The following is a 23731-nucleotide window of genomic DNA, read 5'->3' as shown; positions in this document are numbered from 1 at the left end:
TTTGCTTGTTTATTAGCACATGCAAGTGATAGATAGATAGATAGATAGATAGATACTTTATTAATCCCAATGGGAAATTCACAAGTAACATTGAGCCTATAATCCTAAATAAACCTATACACTGTTGAGCAAAGGAAAGCAGAAATCGTGTTTATACGTGTGCTGTGCATTGGTCAAAATATGGGACTAAGCTAGAAATATATACTTAATGATACTGACCTTTATATGAGAAGGGTTTGATAATAACAAAACCTCCTATGCTTACGGTTGTCTCTAGAGCTCCTTTGCTACACCGCCCATCCAGCGCCAAAAGGACGCACAAATGTATTTACTTGGCACCGCCCTTAAATACAAATTTACATGCCCCCGCCCATTTAGTGCCAGGCCGCGCCCCATTTCGGGCTGCGTTATTCCCACTGCCATCAATCCTGGCTAACAGAGTGGTTCAAAGCGGGAACAGGAGCTGGATGGGACATGTTTCTCCCAGGTCAGATCCGTAACTGTAAAATAATAATAGTACCAACCACATACAAAAAAAAGCCCCAGTCATAATTCACGTGGTATTAAAAACAGAAGAAGCATGCAGCAGTTTCATTTCTTTGTTGATAACTCGTGCGTGATGTGTGAGCAATGACAGGCGTCCGCGAAACTAGGCGGCCCCGTCTCCTTACTAGAAGGATGCCAGCACTTAGCGTCAGAGGACATCCCCCAGCTGAGCGAGCGGCACAGTCACAGCCCCGGTTTCCTGCATGTGGAGGCAGGACGAAGTGGCGAGATGTGCTGTAGCTGCTGACATCACGCCACTTCCTGGAGATCGGAGTGCCCTGCTGCTATCTGCTACTGCTGGAGGGCAGCGAAACACGAGTATCTCCGGTTGTGCTCACAGTTTAATCTCACAGACGAAAGAGGTGCAAGAAAACGCATTGGATTTGTTGCCTAGAAGGAATGGAGAAGTTTCCTTTAAGGAGGAACACACAGCCCTGGAAATAAACGGTACGACTTGGAAAATTAAAATACGGCCGCCTATTTACAGTTTGTTTTTAACAGTCGGTTGGAGTGTGGAAAACTGAAACCGAATCTCGGAGCATATACCGCCAGATCAAAATTAATGTCTCATAATGTGTAACGTTCACACGCGTCTCCCATAGCTTACAGCTCCACTTGGTGTCATCGTTTATTAGGAGGTTAAAACACCGGTTTGCCTTTTACCCTGAACCCATCCTTGTCCGTTTTATTGCCTTTGCGCAAAGCACACAACGTGAGAAATGACGACGTAAGCCGCACGGTGTTTCTCCGCAGTTGTGTCCGCGGCCACCTTATTATTGTCTCCGGTGGCGGAGATATAGGAAGGCAGGGCAGCCCTGCAGCCGTCTCAGTTTCGGCCCGGTTTCCAGTGCTTCCCAACGGCTCGCTTTTTCATTGTATATGCTTGCTTGTGGATCGCTGGCTTCATGACATTCTCTTTTTATTTGGAAACTGCAATCGGCGTGGCTGGAGGTGTTCTATTTGTTTTATTTCGTTTCTCCTCGTAGATTTTTTTAAGCGTGCTGAAAACAACTGAACGAAAGCGGGTTATCGTATTGCTAGGGTGGGACGAGTAACCTGCCAAGGACAGCATGAATTAAAGTAGACCTGCAATTGGGCATCGTGTTTATTGTAATTTTTGTCTGATTGAGAAAATGTGCATTGTCACAACTGGATGGCCAGGAAAGTCAATGTCTGTGAAAGTGAGTGACCCGGTTAAGTCCACGATAAATCCTTCTGACACCGTCAGAGGATCAGCTCTGGTTTTAAAAGATGAAGGTGGCCATCGGACAGGCGAAGATCCTGGGGAAAAAAAGTGGGAAACTTTTTAAATAAATTATTGTTATCTGCTTACACATTTCACCTGTTATTTTTTGATTTCCTTTGAAACATGGCTGAGTATAGACTGCTTCGGGTTTTCACTTGAGTCATACATGGCTGTCAGTTAGAATGATTGTCTGACACATTTAAAAATTGCATGCATAACAGTACATTTTTTTTACATTATTAATCCCTTGTTATTGTCTGCACTGGATATGCCTCGAGCAAAAGAAAAATGAACCTTGCGTTTCTCTACCCTGGCTTTACACTGTCTGAAACAATACTAAAAGCTGCACAGTGTAAGGTTGAAATTTATGTCCCTGTTTATGTCATCTTGTCCATGAAGTGTGATCTGCAAGCTTGATTCACTCCACATTCATATAGTCCTTGGCACAAGCTTTGGAGAATTATCCATTTATTGTTTTCTGGTTCTGGCTGTGTTCTAGCCCAGTACATCTCCAGGGAAAGTTACCCTTGGAGCACTTTAGATGCCCATATGCAGTCTGCACATTTGTCTTAGTCACCAAGTTGATCTACACATCATATTGCTGGATTCCTCATCCTGTCACAGACCATGGAGTCAAGCCATTCTGTAGGGGGAAACCCATTGTGGTTATTTCTTTACACATCATTCTCTTGGATGAGGACACTTCTTGATCAGTAAAGAATGGCAAAGAGTTGCCACTACAGTGGTACCTCTGGTCACCACCGTAATTCGTTCCAAAACTCTGGACGCGACCCGATTTGGTCGCAACCCGAACGTAATTTCCCCATAAGATTGTATGTAAATACAATTAATCCATTCCAGACCGTACGAACTGTATGTAAATATATTTTGTTTAAGCACAAAAATAGCTAATTATACCATAGAATGCACAGTGTAATAGTAAACTAAATGTAAAAACATTGAATAACACTGAGAAAACCTTGAGCAACACAAAACTAACATTGTAAGAGTTTGCGCTAGGCCCTTATGAACCGCTCGCTGTAAACACTTTTTTAAGAGTTTTAAGCACATGGAAAAAAAATTAAATGCCACTTCTCTTGCGAAACTTTTCAAACCATCCTCTCCTGGCTAATAATTCCTCACCTTCACCACTCGAAGAAGGATTTTTTTTTCAGCAAATTGCCATGAATCTTCCTGGCTTTCTCACATATGATCGCCTTGCTTACGATATCCCCTGCAAGTTGCTTCTCGTTCAACCACACTAGCAACAGTTTTTCCAACTCTTCCAGCACTTGAGGCCTCTGCTTGGTTAACATTGTAACTCCTTTTGCAACATTAGCTGCTTTTTTAGGCCCTGTATACGTAAACAAAAGAAAATGGGAAAACGGAGAATGGCAAATCATTGGCGTGTAGGGAAATTGGCCACCAGTGTTTTTGTTCGCCACCAGCAAAATTTTGGCAAACTTTTTGATTGTAAACCGATTTGTACGTGTTCGGAAACGTTCGTGACCAGAGGTTCTACTGTACATGTTTTCATTATGGTCTGGTATAGTAACTACTACTGCAGTCACTGCCATGTGCCTCTGGTTGGTCACATGGCCCCTCACAACACTAGGAACCCCTCTGTATGCCTTTAATTAGAGGGAGTTCTGGTAGGGAAGCCTATAAATATATACTTGACTCTTTAATTAATCTTGGGGTGTCTTTCACCCAGTTTGTAAAATAGTTGGTTTAGAGTTGCACTGTAAGACAGAATTCTGACTAAGTGCTGCCATTCTCAGTAGGATAGTCTGTCATCCACACTTCTATGACAACGTTTAATATTACTAAATGTATTATATGACATTTCTCATGATCAGTGATACTCCAGAATAGGTGCCTCTATATTTATAACGCATAATCTCTTTTTTTTTTTTAATTTACTTAGCTGCCACAGACCTGAATTGTTTTCACAAGGTACCTCTCATCACAAGTCATGTTTCAACATACAACATTCAGTGGGGATGGAATAAGTGATAAGAAATACTCCAGCATGATCTATTGAACAACACAAAAAATTTATAAGAGCTGAGAGCACAGGAACTGTGTCTGACAAAAGCATTCACACGAATAATAATAATTCATTAATAATTCATTACATTTATATAGCGCTTTTCTCAGTACTCAAAGCGCTATCCACACAGGGAGGAACCGGGAATCGAACCCACAATCTTCCACAGTCTCCTTACTGCAAAGCAGCAGCACTACCACTGCGCCACCTGTGAGGACAATGAGTGGTATGTGGCCCGTGGACATGTTTGAAAATGGTTGTGAGAAGGACGGGACTTGAAGAAAATCTCTTGGCAATTGTCTCGTCTTGCAGGACATGAAAATATCTCTTGGAAACAGTCTCGTCTCAAGATTTTCATTTATAATAGAGAGATCCATCCATCCATCCATTATCCAACCCGCTATATCCTAACTACAGGGTCATGGAGGTCTGCTGGAGCCAATCCCAGCCAAAACAGGGTGCAAGGCAGGAAACAAACCCTGGGCAGGGCGCCACACCCACACACCAAGCACACACTAGGGATAATTTAGAATCGCCAATGCACCTAACCTGCATGTCTTTGGACGTTGGGAGGAAACCGGAGTACCCAGAGGAAACCCACGCAGACACGGGGAGAACATACATGCAAACTCCACACAGGGAGGACACGGGAAGCGAACCCGGGTCGCCTAACTGCGAGGCATAATATAGAGATATAATTTGTAATTTCTTTCCCCCTTCCCATCCAGGTAACCCAGTTATTATCAGTTTCCCAAAACACCACTTTGTGGCCAAAAGGCTACGGTTCTGATCAATGTGCCACTCATTTGTAAGTTTTGGAGTATCCTGGTAGCTGTAGCAGTTTTAATTTTATCACGCTTACAGATTATACAATAAAATTCTTACCTGTGTGCCTGACTAACATGCAGCACATCACCAGTCTCAAACATGAATGTAATACAATATTGATGAAATATGTAACTTGATGAGGGTGTTCATAAATCATTAAAATTTTTCATTTATGTCCATGGCAAAAACACTCCTCTAACATCATGATTTTCACTTTCAAGATAATTAATGCAGCAAAACAAAATTTTTGTTAAGTTTCACGTGTTCTCTATTTCTGAATCTCCTCTTAAAAAATTTTTTTGAGGGAAAGGTGTAGTGTCTACTGTTACCCTGACTTTCCTCTAGTTGTGTAGTGGTTAGCAGAATCATGGGTTTTAATCCTGTACTGGTACTGTGTATGTTGTGTACACATTCCAAAAATATATATTATATTTTATTTATCCATGAAGGAAAATTCACATATTCCTGCAGGAACACAGAACGTAAAACCAGAATTCAGAATTGTAAAAAAAAAATAAATTTGCAAACTATATATATTGTATACGCAATATATGACAGTGATGTAATAATGTATCCCAGTGTGTGCATGGAGTTTTCACTATTCTTCCCACCAATGATGTCCACATTCATTTAACTTGTGACTCTGAATGAATAGTTGCAAGTGTGACTTGTGATCGACTGATGTCCCATCTGGGGTTGGTTCCTGTCTTGCGTCCCTTGCTGCTCTATCCGGTCACATCTCTGCTGAATAAGGCTGGTAAAGAAAAGGAATGGATGGCTTCATCATTCTAAAGATGAATCCATTAAGTTCATTGGGGACTCTATATTGGTTCAGTGTGAGTATGTGTGGGTGGGCTCAATGATGGACTGTTGTCCTATTCTGGGGTGGTTCTTGCTTTGTTCCTGATGCCACCCAGACACGTTTCTGAACATTATGAAATAAACAGGCTCAGAAAATGGAAGGATTGATGTACATTAGTCTAAAGGAGAGTTTTAATTTTAGACTTTTTATTTGTTTGTTCCAGTTATACAATAAATGGACAGTAATTCTTCCCTGTTGAGCTGTCATGTTCCAAAACTGGGAAAGTTATCCGGCATTTACGTAGGAATTGTTGATTACATGACAAGATAATTTAAGAGACTGCAACAAGAATGAGGCCTACGCAATGTTTGGTGCTGCTGCCTTGTAGATCCATGATCTCGTTCCAGGTTATTGGCTTGTGGAGTTTGTAGGATCTCATGAATCGTTTTGCCCCCCAGAGTAATTTTATTTTACTCACACATCCCCAAAGATAGGTGTCATTTTCTTCATTACTTTTATTGTTGTGAGTGTGATGGTAGTGCTTCTTAATTTGGGGTTTCTGTTTTGGTCACAGGCAAAGCCATTTTGTGTAGTCGCTCACAGGCGCTGTTGTCTAGTTTGCTGTTGCTGTGACTGTGGCTGATTGTTTGATACGATAATGCTTCATGATGTCAGATCCTGTTTTAATAGGAAAGAGGGTGGCGCTTAGCTCAAAGTGTTCATATTTTCACCAAAAAACAGTTGCCAATAAGAGTCAGCTTTCCTAAAATAGAGATAGAAAGAGGTCTTGCACTTGCTTCTGGTCTTTAAATTTTGATTTTGTTTGATTCTAAGGTTTCCTGATGTTTGACCTCATTTCTACCTTGCACTTTTACACTTTAATCAGTCTCCTTTTTTTCCTTTGGGTGAGTTTTCTAATGACCCTTACAATAGGCATGTTAGTTTCATTGGCAATTCTAAAATTTCACTCTGTGATAATTGATATGGTCCCTGCAATAAACTGGTACCATATCTAGGTTTAGGTCCTTCCTTGTTGCCAACGCTGTCGGAAGAGGCTCTGGTTTCCCATGACTGGATTATGTGAACACCTAAGAAAAGAAAACTGCATTTTGTTTGGAGTCATTTTCCAAATGGCATAATCTAAAAAATTAAGCGCAATGTTGAAGCTAAAAACTCGCAAGAAACTAGGACTAGGAGTGCATTTGATTTCTAAAAAATACAGTAATTTAGCCATTCAGTAGAAAAATGAGGATTAAACATAATTCATATGAAAATAAGAAACATGAAATGAATTGGTTGAAGTGGATTTTAGGAGAGGTTTATGGCTTTGTTTAAGATGAGGCAGTATGTGAAGAATGTCAACAACAATCTGAAATCTAAGGGTATGTCTGCAGCAATAAATTATAAATGTGTTTGATATTGTTTTCTCTTTTACCATCAGTAGACAGTAGGGCACAATTTTGTTTTGCAGGACATTGTAAAAATTTTTAGAGGTAGCCCATTATCTTGTTCCATCATACACATGTCTTTGGGATTGCTTTTGGGCCTCAAGATCTCTTTAAAAATAGGACCAAATTGCTCTACCCACATGACCGAGTCAAGATTTTTAAGTGTTCCACATTTGAACTAAGTTGACGTTAAATCTAACATTAAACCAAAAAAATGTCAATCCTTGACATGTACGAGAGAGAGAGAGAGAGAGTGTTTTGCTGCAACTAGGTCTTGATACCATATACCATAGGTCTATAATATTAATCGGAGTGTAATCCATGTGTCTTTATTTTGTTGGAATTCTAACAGAGAAAAAGGCCATAGAAAATGGATATGTGGAATAACCTTGTTTTTGTGTCCTGTACCCATTTTTGCCCAACTGGATAGTATGCTCCAGTCCATCCAAATTGGAGTTTTGCCACTGCCAGCCTTGTCAGGAAAAGCAGTTTGAAAATGAAGTGAAGCCTAATATCCATAATTGCCATGATAGACTCCAGTGACACTACTACCATTACTACTATTACTCCTACTTTTTATAGTCCTGTAATAAAATTAACATATTCAGAAATGGATGGATAAATAATTCCTTAATATTCTATAACATAATGTTACATTCTGAAACCTGCTTAATTTAATTCAGGTTTCTGGGAATCCTGAGCCTATCCTGGTTAGCACTGGGTGCAAGGTAGGGATCATTCCAGTCCATACCAGTGCCAACTCACACACACACACACACACAGGGGTAATTTAGAATCATCACTTCTTCGGAATGTGGGAGGAAAACCGTAGGACATACTGTATATGCAGACATATTGAGAACATGAAAGCTACACACGTGTAGAATTCAAACACAGCATTCTGGATTCATAAAGTGGTAGTGGTAACCTCTAGTAGTGATTTTTATCAGGAACTAAGCATTGTGTGAACATGTAGTCTGAACCAATTTATACACAAAGGTTTTCTTAATCATATAACTGCTCAATATGTACCCCTCAAGGCACACGGACAACACCAATCCTGTAACTTAAACCACTCCAGAAACTTTATTTTAAAATACCCCTGTACTGCTTCTGTTCATAACTTTGTTATATTTCTTATTTTGGTGTAGTGGTAGGAATATTTCCAGATGAGGGGTGGCTGTGACAGTTTGATGGACCATTCTTTAATTTGTCCAAAGGAGATTCCCTCCAAAACTAGGGTATTTCTTCTCATAGATGACACCGAGGCAATTCAAGCACCCTTCATCCTTTTCCAAGCAGCTTTCTCTCTCTCAGTCTGGATCTTCCTGTGTGCCAGAGGTGTCAAGCTGCCTGGATGCAGTTACACTTATAAATCAACTTGGAATTGCTTTTTAACGTAAGCAAGCTTGAGAGTAATTTGGCTTTGAAATGAAACTATGTGTCTTATTATAAATCTGTGTTTACTCTAAATGAATAGCAGGAGCATCTTTATCAGGCCACGGTCAGCATCACAACTGTTGTATTGCTTTGGCTGGTCCGTGTTATCTGAAGGTTGCCTAGCTGCTGATGTCTACATGGGTAATTTAAACTCTTCCCCGTTACTTTCTTTGTTTTGTTTAGTGGTGTTGTGGAGACAGGGCAAGTGATGAGTGGCCATGTGCAAACTTTGTGTTTTATTCTGCAGTGCTTTGTTTGAATAGTTTAAGGAAGGAAGGGTGTGATTAGGTCACTTGTTTTTCTTCAGTGAAGTTAAGTCAATCTTTACTCAAAAGAATCTTCATATATCTTGCTAGGTAAATTGATTTTTGATGATTTATTTAGCACTGTGAAAATCTTGTTATTTGAATACCTGGAAGTATAAAGTTGGTGCTGTAATGCTTTTGAGTTTTTTTTGTTTTACATTAATGTCACTATATGTCTTTGTTGTCCCTGTCATAAGGTCAGTCCTTTGTGGTTTGATGTTTTGTGCTGTTGTTGCTGAATGTTTATTCCAGGATAGTAGTAATTTTAATAAGTTCATGTCTATCCAAAATATTTTTTTTTCTTGGCTTATTTTATGAGAATAGAGTGGTTAATTTAAACTAAAATGTAATATTGATATAGTTTAAGCATTTGTGACTGGTATAGAATTTGTATTGGTCTTGCGAATGCCAGGTTCTGCAATGTTGTGGATCAGTACAAAAATATAGTGCCTTTCAAAGTTAGCACATCTGGTTCAGTACACATTTCATTATCTTAAAATCAGAAAGGTAAGATAAGTTAACTTCTTTGCTTGAAGTAATTTGATTAGCTAGGAGTGAGTGAGTTTTGGCTATGAATATTGTTTGAAGTCCAACATAACATAAAATGACTGGTATCACACTATACAGCCTTTCCAGCGATTATCAGTTTTTGCTTCTATTTCCATTATCTTAGCAAGTCATGGCAAGTTGCTCCTTGTGCCTGTGACTGCCAGTCAAATAGTGTCATCTCCAGTGACTCCATAATAGTAGTCTACAGTTAACCTTGACACAAACAGATTTGATTTTAACCTAAGGCTTCTGCGTCCACGAAAGTTGACAACTAATGATCACTCGCCCAGAAGTACAAGAGATTAACTTCTGCCATAAAGAAAGAACGAAAATGGGTGTTTTAGACAACACAAATAGAACACAGACTTGTCTGTCCAATGTCTAGTGTTTGTCATACGGCAAAACAGTGGAAAAAGATTGGCAAAGACAGCGACTGACAACCCCATAACTGAAAAAACATTTTTTTAGGCCATCGGTGCTCTCAATCAGGACATTAATTGGCAGTCAAAATGTGGAGAGCTCATACTATTTAGGACATTTGAATCTGTGATGAGAAATCATGATCAAATTTTGTAACCCTCCGAGATTCCTAGGTGTGTACTTTGAAGTCCTCAAGGTGACAAGATCCCGTGGAGAATTTGATATGCTCTCCAATTCAAAATCATGTACTGTAGTGTGCCGCTGTCCTAAGGCATAATTACAGTACATTTAATTGTATTGAATTTAGGATGTGGGAGAAAGCCAGAGCTGCCAGAGGAAAAAAAAAACATGCAAGCACAGGATTAATGTTCTCAAACATGCTGTGAATTCCGTGTTCATGGACGATGATTGTATTTCCCAATCCATGCCATGAAAAGTAGACACATACTAAGTCATTGAGCGCAATGTGCATGCCAGCCCAAAGTATGACAAAGCTGGTGTTGCTCTGTCTTAAATGTTTGAATGCCATCGACGGTAAATAATTGGATGCTGTCATCAAAGATCCTGTAGCTAAATAAAATGTAAGAGCCTCAAATGACTTAGATTTATGAAATTAATGCTGGTTAGCACAACTATTTATTTATAAAAGCTGGAGTCATATCTCTCCGTTAAAATTTTCACTATTACAAAACCATAATGAATGTGGAAAGCTGGGATGTTTTTACCATTGTTTTAATTATACCTTGTCCTTTGAATAAGTTTTGGAAATACTGTGATATCGTAAACACCAGGAAAAATGAAAATATCAGCATATTATTTTTAATGGAGTAGGAGCAGAAAGGTTTGACGTCTTCTAGGGAAGTTGTTGAGCTGTAGAAGAAATGCTCTGAGGAACTCCTCAGCCCGACAGACATGTCCTTCTATCAGGAGTCAGCACTGGACACATCCTGTCGGTTCCCATCACTGTTTCTGAAGACACTATGGTGGTCCGAGGACATGGTGATAAGGCTGCTAAGGTAAATAAGATCCTACTGAAAGCACTAGGCATTGTTGAGATAGTGTGGTTAACGCAACTATTCAGTGTTTCAGTGTTTCATGGAAGGCATATAAAATAGGTATAAAGGTATAAAATACCCTTGGACTGGCAAACTGTTGTGATGGTCCCCATATTTAAGAAAGGTGTTCAGAGGGTATGTTCCAGCTATAGAAGGGTCATACTCCAAAGCCTCCCAGATAAAGTTTATGCCTGGATGCTGGAGGGGAGACCATGTCCAATGGTTGAGCTGAAGGTACAGGTGGAATCAATGTGGATTCTGTCCAGGCTGTGGAACAGTAGACTAGCTCTTCACCCCTTGGTTGCAGTTCCTGGTGGGTGTCCATTAGCATGTGTTGTGGGAGGTGTTGCAGGAATATGGGGTAATAGGGCCGCTCTTCAATGCTTTTCGTTCCCTTTATGAATGCAGTGAGAGCCACGTCCGAATACTAAGTGTTGCATCGTCAGTGCTCCTGTTTATGGTTTTCATGGACAGGATATCAAGGTGTAGCCAAGGGTGTGATGGTGCCCAGTTGGGGAGGCTAGGTGTAGCATCGTTACTTTATGCAGATTAAGTTGTTCTCTTTTGTCCTCTAACTGTGACCTTCTATATGCTCTCAAACAATTCATTGTCGAATATGAAGCAGAAGTGATGAGGATCAGCATATTAGACATTTTGTGGCACAATTTCTTAATAAAAGTGGTTTCTTTTATATTGGCATGACCATGTGTGATATGTTACACCAGCTTGCTAACCATTATTGTTATCCACTTAGCCAAGTTTATGAAACAAACCATCGTGTTTATTTGGAAGTTGACAGTGAATAAAATACACTCTTTGCTTGAAATAATCTTAATCTAAAAAAATATTTCACACAGCATAGCTTGCAACAAAATATGTGTAAGAGGTCACACATTTTGTTGGGCAGAAAAGATTTTGTGTTATATAAAATGTTTCATAATAGTGTGATTTTTTTCTTTTTTTAATAAAGAGACCAAACTGTATCTTTGAGAATAATTTGTTAACACAGGTGCTAAAGAGATGAGAACGGGAAATCTTGTCAGTTATTACATCAGATTACACAAAGCGGGCTGACCCATTTTAAATATTTTATAAAAGTTGTAGCAAGAATTGTGTCCCAAGAAATTTGCATAAAATTAAAATTTTGTAGTTGGAAAGATTTTGCTTCCAAGGTGACTTGCTTCAAGACATTTCCTGAAAACACAGATTAGAGGATGTGCTTCAGCAGTTTTACAGGGTTATTGGACACACTGAAGTAGCTGTAGGTTGATTAGAGGTACAGAATACCTTGGATGTGTAGCCCAGAGTGTCAAGCTGTGCAGTTAATTTGTAATGATGACAGAAATAACTGTTTGTACTGGCAGTGTGTGTCATGGACGAATGCAGGCATGTACAGTATGCATTAATTAACAGATAAGTGCTCCATTTGGCTGTAATGATATTATAAGAGACAGAAGGAATCTTACTGACTAAGTTTACTCTCAACTACTAACAAAGCTGCAAGTTTACGGAACGAGTAAGAAATTTGGTGCATTGTTTAATAGTCTATGATCCTGCAGTAGCTAAAGCTAAGAAGAATTAATTTTATGCTTCCATTTTCAAAGACAGTTAATATGGCTATTGGGTCTCTGTTGCTCTTTCTTTGTATATGCATCTGTGTATGTGTATAAAATTTATCCAGTCTTTGGTTACAGTGGCTGTGGCAATTCTGCAGATGTGAATGAGCATGTAAAATCCAAAAAAACTAATTTCAATTAATTTTAATCAAGTGACTTCAATTTTTTACTCACAAACAAACCAAGCAAGTTTTGACATGGATGAGTACATAACACTGGGGCAGAGTACAATATGTACTTTGTAGCCAATTTCTTTTTTTTTTTGTACTTTACTGCACGTGTCAGTGATTGTAGTAGAAGCAATAAGCTCCTTCACAGGTATGCAGATAGGCTGGCAGTTTGCTGTTTAGCTAAGGAGATGCTTGTAATTCCTGCCGTCCTAAGCATGCTTTCCAGCTGTGCCACCTCAGAGAGCACAGCCCCTGGTAGTAAGAGTGACACCCTGAGCGATTCTCTAGCAGGGGAAATACATGTCTAACAATCATCAATTAATAGTGCATTTTCACACCATCATTATGCCTTTTCCAACTTCATGAGGTCCTGTATCATTATCAAAAGCTGTGTTTAAGCATACATACCCATGGTTCAGTTTGTTTCAGTTTAAATTATGTGTCTTTGGTGCAATTTGCAAATTTTATGCAAAATGTGGTTATAAACATGTACAGTATACTTGTACATTGTGGGGAAGGTGGAACCTATCCCAACAAGAATCAATCACAAGGCAGGAAAAATCCCTGGACAGTTCATTGCAGAGTGAATACACATAGGGCCAATTTAATAAATCCAGTTCACCTAACCTGCATGTCTTTCGACAGAGGGGGAAAGCTGGAGCACCCAGAGGAAACCCATATGGACGCTGGAGAGAATATGCAAGGTTCACTCGGGGAGAATCTGGTACACAAACTGCAGTCTCCTTGTTGCATGGGAACAGTGCTACCACTGCACCATCATGCCATCCTGTATATGTACATGTTATGTACAGTATTTATAATTATATGAATGAGATATAATATGCTTAACAGATAAAAATACTGGCAGGAAAGATCCGATCTCCTCTCTCTTTCTGTCTGCTGGTAATGCTACTGGTCAGAAGGCAACTATTTTCATAGAAAGATTTGAGTAGAATTACAGGAATGAACTTGTATAAAGGAATTATTAATAACTCATTTGATAGCATCTACTTCAAATTTTAAATTAAATGTTTAAAAAATTTGCTGCATAGTGTGTATTATAATGGATTTTCTTATAACTCACCAGTAAATGCTTACCGCTTTTTGAAATACACTCCCTTTTTGCCACAAAATGTTGAAGGGTCTCCCAGGCTAAATTATCTGATCAGATAGCCAACAGAATATTGCATCGTTTGAAATGTGCTGCCATTTAGCAGTAATGCTTGATTTTTTTGCTACTAAATGTTGACAAAGTCGTCTCTGTGATCATCATTGCACAAATTGTATGTGAAGAGTTGATTTATTGCTTGTGGATGACTTTAACAAACTGATTACTTAAAGCGGGGCGGCACGGTGGCGCAGTGGGTAGCGCTGCTGCCTTGCAGTTGGGAGACCTGGGGACCCGGGTTAGCTTCCCGGGTCCTCCCTGCGTGGAGTTTGCATGTTCTCCCCGTGTCTGCGTGGGTTTCCTCCGGGCACTCCGGTTTCCTCCCACAGTCCAAAGACATGCTGGTTAGGTGGATTGGCGATTCTAAATTGGCCTTAGTGTGTGCTTGGTGTGTGGGTGTGTTTGTGTGTGTCCTGCGGTGGGTTGGCACCCTGCCCGGGATTGGTTCCTGCCTTGTGCCCTGTGTTGGCTGGGATTGGCTCCAGCCGACCCCCGTGACCCTGTGTTCGGATTCAGCGGGTTGGAAAATGGATGGATGGATGGATTACTTAAAGCTAGTGCTTAAGTAATAATTCTGCATATAGTTCTAAGGACATTTAGAAACAAAGGGAAGGATGGAGAAATGGGGGTGTTTAGCCAAATACTGTGAGGTAGTGAAATAACAGAATGATGGGAATAATGGGAGAGATTTTAGGGTTGGTTGTTTATTTTCACTGGTTTGGCTAATATATGTTTATGACCTTCCTCAGAACTGTGTAACAAAACATTTCAGTTACATTTTGTTCTTAGTCTGTGTTGGACCTGTGAGCAAATGGATTTTATGCAATATTCCATATGCAAACATTATCTTATTCTGTTTGTTATAATTTTCTTATTCCCAGGTATTTAACTTGTGACTTCTTTGATTTTCTCTTCTAATCTGGTTGCTTATTGACAACTAAAGTTACTTTCTTAGTCTTTGTCTTTTTCTTACTAACTCCCAAACCTATCATTTTCATCAGTTCTTGAATCTGCTCCTGTATGTGCCAGCAAGGCTTGCTCATCAGAAAAAAGCCAAAACTTTCCAGTTTTCCCTGTGTTTCCTTACGTTTAGTTGCTTTTTCATAATTTAATTAGTAGCTAAAATAATCGACAATGATAAACACCATTACCTTTGTTAACTCTTGATAACAGATGCTTTTGGCCACATACAATATGCCTCCATTTGCATTTAGCTGATGTTTAAAGTTTTTTAATTATATTCACATTATTCACTAATATCCTGTGTGGCAGGAGGCTGGGGGCCAGACCCAGCCGGGATGCCTGGAAGGACCGTGAGGCGGATTGAACATCCCCTGGGCCACGAGGGGGCAACCGCCCTGTATAGTGTGGGAACCACGGGGACGGGACGTGGAGGCTCAAACCCGTTGGGGCCCGTGGCCACCGCTAGGGGGCACACCGAGCCTCATAGAACCCGGGACATCTGCACTTCTGCCACACTTGGGAAGGTGTAACTGTTACATTTATATTCTGGTAGGTACATAAATATGCCATACATAAGAATGCCATAATAAACATAAATAGTGGTGCCTTTTATTATATATAATCTACTCTCTCTCTCTCTTTCTATATATATATATATATATATATATATATATATATATATATATATATGTATATCCATCCATCCATTATCCAACCCGCTGAATCCGAACACAGGGTCACGGGGGTCTGCTGGAGCCAATCTCAGCCAACACAGGGCACAAGGCAGGAAACAATCCTGGGCAGGGTGCCAACCCACCGCAGGACACACACAAACACACCCACACACCAAGCACACACTAGGGCCAATTTAGAATCGCCAATCCACCTAACCTGCATGTCTTTGGAATGTGGGAGGAAACCGGAGTGCCCGGAGGAAACCCACGCAGACACGGGGAGAACATGCAAACTCCACGCAGGGAGGACCCGGGAATCGAACCCAGGTCCCCAGATCTCCCAGCTGCGAGGCAGCAGCGCTACCCACTGCGCCACCGTGCCACCATATATATATATATATATATAAAATATTATAAAAAGAAATCCTGTCCTGATAGTCTACGATACTGATCTTTCTCGGAAGATAATTTAAAGACCCGCGAGACGAAAGAGACCTGCCACGGTGCGTCTCACAGGAACATAGAACGAGAGTCTTGCAAGACATACCCTACTTACAAGCAATATCAAAAAAAAACAAATCAGTAGTGTAAAGGCAGTCATGCAGCACACATAGCTCCAGGGCTGTCAGTGCATATAAAGTGTATAAGGTCAATACGGTAGAAATGAAATGAATAGGGTAGAAATGAAACGTTGACGATTAAACGAAGAATAAAGAAAAGCGCGGAGAAAAGAGACTCAAATGCGTTGGACAGAAAAAAGAGCAAAAAAGAATAATCGAGGTGCAAATTCAGAAAATAAGGAAAATAATTATCAGCCTGGAACAAGTGGAATTGAAAAAAAAGCACGTCCAATCCGGCACAGAATTAAATGACAGTGAGTAAAAGACAAAGTAGAACTTCGTAGAGATGTTCACAAACATTGGCACTATACACATGTGGAGAAAGTTAAAGGATATGAAAGTAGGAAAATTAGAAAATATAAAAAAGTAAAGATCGCAGTAGCACAAACAAACAAACTGCCTCATTTAACTATGCACCAGTCTAACTTTGGTTTTGCACAATAATTACTACACTATTGCACCTTAACACTTAATTCTACTTTATTCACATAATTTTACTTATTTATTATGTTCTACTATACTGTTATCTTTTGATCTATGACTTTTTGTTAATCTAACTGATATTCTTCTAACTTTGCACAGTTTTTGATAAGCGGATCAGGATGCATTTCACTGCGTGTTGTCCTGTATAACTATGCATGTGACAAATAAAGAATCTTGAGAATTTCAAAAACGGAGTTTACCGCACATGCATTTATTGGTTACTTTGTTCATGTATACAGTGGACCCTTGACTTACAAACTTAATTCGTTTGCGAGGGCTGGTTGTAATTCAAGTTGGTTGTAAGTCAAGACTATTTTTCCCATAAGAAATAATGGAAATACCCATAATGCGTTCCGAACCTCCCACTGCAACACTTACTTAACCTTTTCATAATAAAAAAGGGTTGTATAATGTGCATAATTTACCAAAACACCAATAATATTTCTAATGTACTAACCAAAAAGTTATAAAAAGTGCCTAGCCTACCAGAAGTAGGCTAAATTAAGCTAGGAGCATGGCGGCGCGCATGGTCGCAGCGGCTCAGGGCTCTCCTTTTCAGTGCACTTTTTTGTTGTTTTTGTACTTTTTTTTCTTGCTTGTTTGTGCATGATCGGATCGGCGAACATCCGCTACACCCGTCAGAACCTTATAGATATCGGTGTCCAGAGCCAGACATCTGTTTCGAGTGTTTTTCATCACACGCACAACATCCCAGGCAACATAGCGAGACCAGCGGGCTCTCCGTGGATTGTTGTCGGGTCTAGGAGACGACGGAGGAGGGAAAGGAAGCAGAAGCGGGGCCGCAGATCCGGCGTTATGCTAAGGCTAAAGAAACAACCATACAAGCCCTATGCAGAACTTTTTTTTTGCAACTTCTTTGCATCTTTTCGCACCATTTGTTTATTTGTTTATTTACTTGTTGTGTTCTACACATATGTCTGCACTGAAGGAGCTGCTTTTAATCTCATTGTACATGTGTATAGTGACAATAAAAGGTATTCTATTCTAGAAACAACAATTTCATACTGTACTCACCATTTAATTTGACATCTTTGGGCTGCAGGAAAGGAGGAGGAGGAGAATGAAACGGAAGGTGGCTGTTTAGAAAGAGCATACTTATGCAAATCGTTTCTTTGTAAAATTGTCGAGATGGTGGATTTCGACATGCTGTACATATTAGCGAGATCGGTCTCACGAACAGCACTCTCATATTTCCACACAATTTCCTTCTTCGTTTCGATTGTTATCGCTTTCTTTACCTTCGTTACCTTCTCTTCCTTCCTTAGCAATTATGTGTCTTGCTTGCATGGTCTTAGTGAATTATATATATAGGTAAATCACTGCAATGACCAAAATTACGTCTACAAACACATGTATCTGGGCTCCGACTAACGCTTACTAACGCTCTCGGTTGTTTGTTTACAATCGCGCAAGCGGATACACGTGACCGCATTCGGGTCGTAACGCAAGATGTTGGTCGTAAATCAAAACAAAAATTTTGGTCGTAAATCAAGTTGTTCGCATGTCAGGCCGGTCGTATATCAAGGGTCGACTGTATATATTTATCTGTCTGCTTATTTAAAAAGCTACATTTACCCCAGGAGTCAAAAACGTTCTGTCTAGCCCTTGTACAAAAACCTAGACAAAAGCTGGGGTATCACCTTGGTAAACCCATGTACTTTTGGAACTGAGAGAGGAAAGTAGCACGACTTTACAGACAGGAGTCCAATGCAGAACTCTACTTACTTTGTTACTTTGTAAAAAAAAAAAATAATTAAATGCTGATGATGTAGATCGTTTTGTCTATGCTGAAATTCCAAACAGAGAAACCTATCCTGACCTCATTAAAAAGATTCAGCATATTGGGACTCGCAAGATTACAAATATTGTTTTTACAGAAGTTCTGAAATAAAAGTGAAACTAATGAAATAGCAACAATTCAAAGAAATCTTAAAAGTGTGTATCCGGAAAACCAAATACGGGGGTTAACGAGCAAAGCTAGCAGGGGCAAAGCCCCCTAGTGTGTGTGTATATATATATATATATATATATATATATATATATATATATATATACAGAGCCCCGCCCACCAAATGGGATAGGATGACATCTCACAGAGCCACGCCCACCAACTCGGACGCGACAACTCACAAAACACGGAGTCATTCACGTTCGTCTCTGCTACAGTCCACATACACCTCTGACCCACGTTGACTTTTCGGTTACGATGCACGACCACGTCCACTATCGCAAACTGTTTTACACGCTACAAATAGCGATTTGCATCCGCGACAAACATGCTTCTTCTTAGATGGTCCTGCAGGAACACGGAAAACGTTTGTCTACACAATACTCCTTATTCCCCGGCCCGCATCCACCCTCGCTCTCCAGGCAACAAACACAGCGAAAGTCGCTTTCATCTCCATGGCACTCGCACGACAGAGCCCTGTCCATCAACAATTCGCGCGAGGGCGAAAGCATTTGCCAAGAATGTTTTCATTAATCAAGAACGAAAGTCGGAGGTTCGAAGATGATCACATACCGTTGTAATTCCGAGCATAAACGATGCCGACTGGCGATACGGCGGCGTTATTCCCATGACCCGCCGGGCAGCCGGCATGTTTGTCGCGGATGTGAATCTCTGTATGCAGCGTGTTAAACAGTTTGTTTGTCGACCAGGGCACGCAAGAAGCAGCACGCAAGACAGACCATGTGATACGCACGATGGAGCCACACACGCCAACTCACAGAGCCCCGCCCACCAACAATTCACTAAGCAGCCGACCATGGCACACGCACGTCAGAGCCCCGCCCACCAACAATTTGCGTGACAACGAAAGCATTTTCCAAGAATGTTTTCATTAATCAAGAACGCAAGTCGGAGGTTCGAAGACGATCACATACCGTCGTAGTTCTGACCATAAACGATGCCGACTGGCGATCTGGCGTCGTTATTCCCATGATCCGCCGGGCAACCAAAGTCTTTGGGTTCCGGGGGGAGTATGGTTGCAAAGCTGAAACTTAAAGGATTTGACAGAAGGGCACCATCAGGTGTGGAGCCTTTGGCTTAATTAGACTCAACACGGGAAATCTCACCCGGCCCGGACAAAAAGAACAATGAAAAGTCAACGTGGCTCAGAGGTTCATGTGGACTATAGCAGATGCGAGACCGACTGAGGCGGTGTTTGGAAAATGAATAGTCAACGTGACTCACAGGTGCATGTGGACTGTACACAGACGAAAGCAATTCAGGTGAGGAGTTGGGGGCAGGCACATGAGCAGGCAGTGCGTACTGAACGATGACTAAGAGATGACTGTTCACCCATCAATACATCGTCCTCACTGGGCGTACTTCCCCTCACACCCCATTCTGCCCTCCGCGTGCGCCCGCCGTCCAGCCCCGTCCCTCGCTCTGGAAGGTGGGGGCGCGGCGGAGGTCCTTCACTTTTCCGTCACGGACAATTGTATGTTACTCTCTCCAGAGTTCCCTTATAGTCGTATCCACAAACCCACCCCATAAGAAGAAGCATGTTTGTTGCGGATGTGAATCGCTGTATGCAGCGTGTAAAACAGTTTGTTTGTCGCGGATGTGAATCGCTGTATGTGGCATGTAAAACAGTTTGCGAGGGGTATCCCATGGTCATACAGTTGGTGGGCGGGTCTCTGTTAGTTGCTCTTGCGAGCGGGCACATGACCAGGCAGTGTGTATGCTTGGAAAGTGAGGGTGGACACGACAGGACCATCTAAGAAGAATCATATTTGTCGCGGATGTGAATCGCTGTATGCAGCGTGTAAAACAATTTGTTTGTCGCGGATGTGATTCGCTGTATGCAGTGTGTAAAACAGTTTGCGAGGGGTATCCCATGGTCTTAGCAGTGTCTATCCTTCGATGTGAATCGCTGTATGCAGTGTGTAAAACGCTGTATTGTATGTTGCCCTCTCCAGAGTTCCATCTTTTCATTCACCTGCAGTCGTATCCTCAAAACCAACCCCATTTGGACAACTGTGTCTTTCAGGAAGTGTTCACCCATCAATACATAATTATGCTAGTAATATATAAAATCCTAAGCCTAAAAGTGCAATGGTTTTGTGCAACGATTTTATGTGACTTTTTATGTCACGTTTTTTGTCACGCTTTAAATCGGGCTTATTTTAAAACCTACATGTATATGTTTGGTATCATTCTTTTCAGAATTTATCGAACTTTAATGTGATGTTTAGATTTTCAGATTCTTATTCCGTTTTTAAATTATAAACTAAAAAATATCAAGAACTCGTGTCTTGCGAGACTAGACTTTGTGCCAAAAGATTTAACCAAACCTAGGGCCAGAAATAAAAGACAGAGAGTAGGGCAGCTGCTGTGCAGGCTTTTAAATTTTCGAAGCGCGGAATCAGATGCAGATCATATGGAATGGCAGCAGCAGCAAGCCAGCAGCTGATCAAGTAGGCGAGCACCCAGAAGGACCGAAGGAGGGATTACGCCTTCTCTGGACCATGAGGGGGTGACCACCCTGGTGGCTATGGGGACCATGGGAAAGGAGCATGGAAGCTCAACTCTATAGGGGCCCGTGGTCACTGCCAGGGGGCGCCCAGATGCCTGGAGAGCTCTGGTCCTCAGCACTTACGCCACACCAGGGAGTGCTGTCAGAAGCTCATTGGGAGGCACCTGGAGCACGTCCGGGTAAATATAAAAGGGGCCGCCTCCCTCCATTCGATGGCTGGAGTCGGGTGGAAGAGGACGGAGCTTGGAGGAGACGAGTGGAGGCGGTCAAGAAGAGTGCAGGAATTTTGAGAGGCCAGGATTTGACAGGTGATTGGTGCAGTGGCACCGGGTTGTGTGTACGCACTTTGTAAATAATAGAAATGTATAATAAACGTGTGGTGGTGCTTGAACCTTTGGTGTCCGCCTGTCTGTGTCACACAATACAATACAGGTAAGTACAATATGTATTTGCAAGTATTTGTACAGTACGTATAGTGTTTGTTTAGTCATAGTATTTTAATTCTTATGATTGACTTTGTAGAACCGTAAGACTTCTGGATAGGAACAGTCTCTGAATCTATTAGTGTGAGCGCCAGTGGTCTATTTGCCTTTCTCAGGCAGTGAGCATAGTGCGTGTCCTGAGCAGAAGGTATCTGGTTGCTGGTAATTTACCACCCTTTGCAAGTTCTTGGTATGGAACCTGCCAGTAAGGATGGATTCTACTGTGCACTTGCACGAGTCAATAAGAGCAGAACAAATGAGAGTTGTCCTTAGATAATGAGCTTACTGAAGTGTTGTGTTGTGCCCGCTTTAGTTTGTCAGTGATAGTCACTCCAAGAAATGTAAAACTGCTCACTTTTTCAAAAGCACCCCCTCTGATGTAGATGTCAGTGTGGTCTGCTTTCTGTTTTCTGACGTACATGACTACCTTCTTGATTTTCTTGGCATTAAGAATAAGATTGTTTTCCTGACACTACTGAGTCAACAGGTGGTGATAATGCCGATGATGGTGGTGTCATCAGAAAATTTAAAGATGGATTTGGAAGTGTGTTTGGCCACATCATCATAGGTGAACAAGGAGTACAGAAGGGGCCTCGACACACTACCTTGTGGAATAAATTGTGTGGAGGAATGTGATGATTTTAATTTGTATATGCTAAGGCATTACCTCCCCTTTACTGAACATTCCCCCTTCTCAGTTTCCGCCTTATATGTCTTCAGTAAGCTAAGTTACATTCCTTCTTGTTCCAAAACCACTTCCTGTTTCCAGACTCAAATTGGCTCAGACAAGAAGAGGATTTTGGTAAGGATCACCCAAAGATAATGTAGCAGTTTCCCAGAATACAGCAATTGAAACCCCTTTGGCTTTTTGATGCTTTTGTGAGTAGAAAAACAGGAGTCCCTTACATAAAGGGCAATGGGTTCCTACATAACATCTGATTGTACAAAGGTGACTTGATTAAATAATTACAGAATGGCCACATTTGTCTGTTGGGCATTTCGTATAAAACTTGATGAAGAGTTTAAAAAACATATGGCCATTGAAGGTTTGTCCTACATTAGTAGGCCATGTATGCATATTGACAATTGCATGCCTATTTTTTATTTTACATATATTTGCATATTGAACAGTTCTAAAATACTGGCATCCCATCCAGTGACAGATACTGACAGGAGGCTCAAGACCTTACAACTCTCAGGTTTGCTCAGGAATAGATCAGCTGATGGATGATTTTGAAATCTTGTGGCCTTGTGGAGCTGTGTCTAAAGCTTTTGAGAGTCATGGAATCAAATTATTACCCAAGTACTATTTGTTGTGGAATTTTGCATGCTTTTCAGAGTCTGCCTCCTACTTACCAAAGCTAAGTAGGTTAGATTAATAGGTGATTATAAATTGGCCTGATTTGAGCCATGTGCCTTGTGATGGGCTGGTTCCTGCTTTGCACCTAATGCTGTTAGGACCGACATGGCACAGCTATGAGTATTTAGAGCAGAAGATTGCCAAACATAAGTGCCCGTTGTCAAGTCCAAGGCTATATGTTGTCTGTCTCTATAATCCTTCTGTAGTGAGTCACAACTCGCCTGACATTACTGAGGATGGCTGTAAGCTTATTAAAAAGAAATGCTAGGGACAACCCTCTTAAGTAAATATTCCTGTTGGAAGGGACAGTCCACTGTTTGTTTGCTTTTCTTTCTTTCTCCATAATATCTTTCACGTGTTTGTTCTTCACATGTTATTTCCTGCAATCTGGCCACAGTGGGGAAGTAAGCAGGAATCCCCTGGTGTACACAATGATACTGTTTTTTTTAAGTAGAAAATGGCATTTATTCTTCTACTAGCTGTTTGGTTTTGCTGCAAAGAATGGTCCCGTGCATGTCCTGTTCAGAGCATTCGATTGTGTCGTGTGCTGTTTTGCTGCAGAAGTCTTCATTCAAATTTTTAAAATGACTTTCGTTTGAAGACAAAAATAATGCCCTTTTCTCTGTTTTTTTTTTCTACAATACAAAACATTGTATGGTTTTATGGATTAAACACAAATTTTATTTAATGCCCTCTCTTTCCCAGGCAAAATACTGGGAGATTTGAGACTCAACATTCTGGTATTTAGTACTTCCTCGAAGAGTTTTTTTTTTTTTTTTAAATAGAAAATTCATATTGCACAAAACATAACTGACCGCAGACTTGAAATTAGACTGGATAAGTAATATTGATTCTGGTGCCCTAAGCAGGACCGGTTCCTGTCTTCACCCACAAGACCCTAGAATAAATTAAGCAGGTTTAATGATGGACAGGTGGATGGATAGAAGTAATTTCTGATACACCATATGTTACAAGAAATCTTACAGTTGATTGTTTAGGTTTTT

At 40.8% G+C, this 23731-nt stretch overlaps 1 protein-coding gene across 2 annotated transcripts in view; it reads left to right on the top strand.

Moving 5' to 3' along the window:
- Positions 1–715: 715 nt before the first annotated feature.
- Positions 716–23731, top strand: part of LOC114654608 (casein kinase I) — a 225910-nt gene continuing 202894 nt past the window's right edge. The window contains exon 1 of one of the 2 annotated variants that reach the window (XM_028805242.2): positions 716–993. The gene's annotated coding sequence lies outside the window, so the exon portion shown is untranslated. The remainder of the gene's footprint in view (positions 994–23731) is intronic. The other variant, XM_028805238.2, reaches the window with a different exon arrangement.

The sequence above is a fragment of the Erpetoichthys calabaricus genome, chromosome 7, assembly GCF_900747795.2.
Source record: "Erpetoichthys calabaricus chromosome 7, fErpCal1.3, whole genome shotgun sequence".
In the NCBI taxonomy this organism is placed as follows: Eukaryota; Metazoa; Chordata; class Cladistia; order Polypteriformes; family Polypteridae; genus Erpetoichthys; species Erpetoichthys calabaricus.
The sequence above is the reverse complement of the archived record's forward strand: the minus strand, read 5'-3'. Positions and strand labels throughout refer to the sequence as shown.